This window comes from Anomaloglossus baeobatrachus, chromosome 5 (assembly GCF_048569485.1).
Source record: "Anomaloglossus baeobatrachus isolate aAnoBae1 chromosome 5, aAnoBae1.hap1, whole genome shotgun sequence".
In the NCBI taxonomy this organism is placed as follows: Eukaryota; Metazoa; Chordata; class Amphibia; order Anura; family Aromobatidae; genus Anomaloglossus; species Anomaloglossus baeobatrachus.
Window position 1 is genome coordinate 398816867 of NC_134357.1, and position 5660 is coordinate 398822526.

Consider the following 5660-nt stretch of genomic DNA (forward strand, 5'->3'; position numbering starts at 1 on the left):
TGTTTGTGAAACTCCTTATATCCAAGATCTGCAACTCCTCCTCTTCCATAAAAGTGTAGTATACCTCCGCTGCTGATAAGTGAGGCATGAAAAGCTGAGCAAATAAAACCTTTGAATCCTATAAAGTCAAAGCCTTGCTTTCCGGTTCATATTCAGACCTTAAAAGTCATTACACCTTGTTATGTGTCTATAGATCTTTAGAACTCTGTACAAATGATCATCCATACTAGTTACATAAATGTGTCTTCGTTCCTGCTTGGCATAGGCCATGTCCTTCATTGTTTACTGTTTAAAACTGAAATTGTGGGGAAAGTGATCAAATTCAAACATAGAAGAAGTCAAAGCAAGTTACCATTGTTTGCTCAACAAACATACACATCAATAAGATTTTGACAAGCTGTCATGGCTCACAACCTCTTATATTCCAAATATGTTTGGTTTAAAGGGGTTGTTCCATGAACAAAGTACATTTTAATCAATAGATCTATAAATTGATATAAGTTCCACAATTGTATGTGTTAAAAAATGTTCCTGTGTTGAGATAATCTTATAAATGTGCCCCTGCTATGTACTGTGTAATGGCCGTGTCTGACCGTACAGGGACATGGTCTGTGCATATCACATCTCCTGGGCCTTGGAGGAAGCAAAAGAGTGTACAAATAGGAAAGCACAGGATGTTAGCTGCTGTTTTTTGTTACATCAATAATGTTTAAAAACAGGCAGTAATGAAGATATATATTTCTTCCCATATAACTGTGCTCACAGCTGCTGACTGAGGTCTGTGTGATATAGCTTTTTTTCAGTTGACACACAGATCTTGGGAACTGTATAGTGCATTTTCAGCCTGCAGCCTGCACTGACATGTCACTAGGCCGGGCTCAATTTTAAATTATACCATTGATGGTAGTTTATCTCATTTATGGAGAACCCCTTTAAGCTGTTGGCTCAATGATTGATGAGCCAACATCAATCTCTCCCAACTATTTTTGCTTAGCTGAACATCTTTGTACTCTCTTCAAGAGAACTGCTGCCAGACTCCTCTGGTGATGGCTTCTCTCTCAAAGAACAAAATGATCAGATGTTGGAAATCCAACGTGCTAGATCTTTCTCTCTCCTGACATCATAAGGCCCCATGCACATTAGACTGCAAGCCGATTCTGCCAAAATCAGAAAGTTTGACCTACTTTAGTCTAATGTGTATGTGGGCCTTTACTCACATTAACTACAAAGGAGAGCTGCATTCATGATCTCTTTCCCATAGAGTACATATGAAGAAGAAAATGTCAATTTCCACCGAATAGGAGAATGTCCTGGAGGTGGAACTAGCAACTAAGAGAAATTTATACCATATACAGTGGAACCTTGGTTTCAGAGTAACTTGGTGTGTGAGTATTTCAGCAAAGCTTAAATTACGAGCAAAGCTTGCTGTAAATTTGTAACTCTGTTTACGAGCAAGCTTTACTGTACGAGCAAATACTCACCGAACACACTTCCAGTTCCATACTTTCACCGCGCTCTGACCAGCTCTTGCAGTGAACACAAACATGCACAAACACACACACACACATTATGCTCACCTTACCCTCCGTTCCCTCGGCAGCCTCCTGGTTCTTGTAGTCCGCAGGTATGTGTATACGGTAACCATTGCGACGATGCAGGAGCTTCCGCTGTAAGTACTTCTCAAAGGCAGCGCACTGACCAATCAGAGGCAAGCGGCTCATGCCTTTGACGTCAGCGTGCTGGCCAATCAGAGGCAAGCAGCTCCTGTGTATGACGTCTGCTGCTGAAGTGCTGATAGCAGAAGCTCCTGCATTGGTTGCGATGGTTACCGGATACACATACTGTACCTGTGAACTCCAAGAACCAGGAGGCTGCCGAGGAAACGGAGGGTAAGGTGAGCATAATATGTGTGTGTGTGTTTGTGCGTGTGTGGAAGCCGCAGTGACGCAGGTAGGAGATGTTCCTCGCTCCTGCGGCTTCACACACAGCGATGTGTGCTGCCGCAGGAGCGATGAACAACATCGGACCGTCGCGTCAGCGTAATCATGGATTACGCCGACGTTGCACCGATGATACGATTACGACGCTTTTGCGCTCGTTAATCGTATCATCGAGCCTTTACACACTACGATGTTGCATGCGATGCCGGAAGTACGTCATTTTCAATTTGACCCCACCGACATCGCACCTGTGATGTCATAGTGTGCAAAGCCCGCCTTAGATCGCGCATCGAATATTTGCATAGCGGCAACCTATTCGTCGGATATTTGCGAAGCCGAATATTTGAGGTATTCGATCATCCCTATTAATTAACTGTTGTAATAAACAGAATACCGGGGGAAAGTCAGTATCATGTATTCGGTGGATCAGAAAAGTCAGTGAGACGTCTCACCAGGGCGTCTATACTGTATGTGTGGAGTGTCTGCAATTCATACAGTGAACTCAGACTGAAACCGAGTATATTATCTCCATATAATTCCTTCTCGATACTATCCTGTGTCTACCACTATCAGTATACTAGAGAGTCATTAGTCAAAGATGATTTCTATTATCAAGACATTTTAAAGTAAAAAGGACGACTACGTAATCCAATATAGAATATGAAATGACTATTTATTGCCATTTTGAGGATACTGCTTCATCCGAGGAGAGATTGCTAGCTGCTTGATGAACTATTATAGAAACAAGCCATTCACTTTTCAGGAAGCTCCTATCTTCTAAGAATATAGATATTGATTGGACTTTATAGGGCAGGAGCAGGAGACTGTTAGTGAAAGAGTCTCCTGAATATATTCTGAATCTTGATATAGTATTTATTTTACTCACTTATATGGCGCTATCTTATTATAAAGCGCTTTACAGACATCATTACTGTCCCCATTGAGGCTCACAATCTAAATTCCCTATCAGTATGTCTTTAGAGTGTGGGAAAAAAACAGAGAACCCGGAGGAAACCCACACAAACAAGGGTAGAACATACAAACTCCTTGCAGACCCCTTTTAAAGCGTAACCATTGCTTTAATATTATTTAACAATTCAACAGTACACATTAAATATGGAGCTAGAGGCAGAGGGACGAGCTAGGGGCAGAGGGAGGAGCTAGTTGTGGAGGGATGAGCTAGAGGCAGGAGCTGGAAATAGGGGAGGAGCTAGACACATAGGGAGGAGCTAAAAGCAGAGGGAGGAGCTACTGGCAGGTGGAGGAGCTAGAGACAGAACTTCACCCCCTTCTTGCTCTTCTATCTACATAGAATCTCATCAGTACCAACTGCCATCTTCTATCTCAGTAATGGGAAAGTCTTCACTGAATACAGATTTTACCTCAGAATTGAGAATTTTGATAACGACCGATCAATTCTGGCAGAGAAAAAAGCAAATTTGTCAAATAAGAAATATTACAAAGTTGCTTATTATTATATGTACTAATGATTTATAAAATAAAAAAATAAAACAACGGTTACTCTTTAAGGTTTTATGTATTTTGCAAAAAACTTTTTTTTTTATTCTTATTTAGACTTAAAGGGGTATTCCCAGCTTCAATAGCCTATCCCAATATGTAGCATGTTTAATAATAATATGTTTCCCTGCTAAGCTATATCTCTTAACTCATGTGCAGGACACTGCAGCTTACCTACCCATGATTACGACCATGCATATAGGGACAGTTAGTTAGATATCTATGTTGCAATGCTCTGCACATGAGGTAAGAGGCATGGCTATGTCACAAGAACTAAACTACATTACTTGTCCCAGAGATAGCTAGCATAATTGTTAAAATCTATTAGACAAGCATCCAACATGTTTCACCATTAATCCGGCTTCATCAGGGGCTTATAGCTAATTTATATTCTCTCCTAGCCTCATTTACTGTAACAATAATACCATATTGCTGTATAATTGCTTTATAGAAGAAAAACACAAAAGCATTCTCCTAGAATTGGGTCAAAGGAATGCAAAAGGGGCAATTGTCCAAGGGATATCTCCCTCTAGAGACTTAAATCTGTTGGTTACTGCAAGTGCACAAGACTCTTAGCACCAAGACTATAAATAATGCTTTCGAGTACGTCCAAGACATACAATGGTTACTAATAAAATGTTTTATGTGGCAAAGTGCAGTCAATAGGGAGGAATAAGCATCTGTCCAGAAATAAAATACCAAACTGCACAGGCATAGAGGAACAGCTAAGGTGGCAGTGATAGAACGTGAAGTCACTGGAGGGCGAGTATGAGATGGGGGTTGGGGGACTTCAATTTTAAGCTCCACTCAGCGGTAAAATAAAAAAAAAACACTGGAATGATTCTTTATTGTATATGGTCAGTTCAACTTATAATGCAATACATGGAGGAGGTCCCCAACAAATATTAAGCCTGTGAAACTGCCCCAACCTTTATGCAACCTATGTTTTCCTGCCAGAAGAGTAAATAGATGCTCTTGGAATCCAATGCAAATTTATCCTCTCCTATTTACTACAAGTTGATCTAGACACATTTGGACAGTGGCACAAGTTTTGGCATTTTAGCGGTTTACCAAACCATATTCAACATATAGATATATAGTTAACATGGGCTTAAAGTGGAGTCTCAGCTTTAATTTGAGAGTATTTATATCCTAATTTGAGTAAGTGTTTAGGAATTACAGCTCTTTAATATGTAGCTGCCTCTTTTTAAATGACAATGGAATTCAGCTCACCCACTCCAAGTCTCCAGGCCCTCTCTCTACAGCACGGACAATCGGCCGGGCAGCTGCAAGCATGTGAGATGAGATCCAGCGCAGGAAAGAAGGCACTCTTCAATATAAATTTGCTTATGGTTTATTCCATGTGCACACGTATGAAGGTAGGTACAAACAGCCCCTGAGCAGGGGAAAAATGACTAGCGACGCGTTTCGACCGTATTACACGGTCTTAGTCATGTAACTGACTAATCTAAGTGCAGAGTTTAAAAAGACATTCATTCACATTATAATGAGCGCCTCTTTTTAAAGTGACCAAAATTAATTGCTCTTTAATAGGCATTCCCTGATTGATCAATTATCAATATAGCAGGTAAAAGGTCTGGAGCTGATTCCATGTGTGATATTTACATTTGGAAGCTGTTGCTGTGAACCCACAACATGCGTTCAAAGGAGCTCTCAATGGAAGAATAACAGATCATCATTAGGCTAAAATAAAAAGAAATCTATCAGAGAGATATCAGAAATGTTAGGAGTGGCCAAATCAACAGATTTACAATATGAAAAGAAAAAAGAGTGCACTGGTGCGCTTGGAAACTTAAAAAGGCCTAGAAGACTACGGTAAACAACAGGGGTGTAAAATTGCAGAATCCTATTCATAGTGAAGAAACACCCCTACACAACATCCACCCAAGTGAAGAACACTCAATAGGCTAGGAAGTAGGTGTTTCATTATCTAAGGCTACCATAAAGATAAGACTTCATGAGAGCAAATACGCAGGGTTCACCACAAGGTGCAAACCATTAATCGGTATTAAAAATAAAAAAGCCAGATTAGACTTTGCCAAAATAAAAAAACATCTTAAAGAAGACAGCCCAGTTCTGGAAAAGCAGATGAAGCTAAGATCATCCTGTACCAGAATGGTGGGAAGAAGAAAGAATGGAGACGGTTTGGAATGGCTCATGATCCAAAGCATGGCACATCCT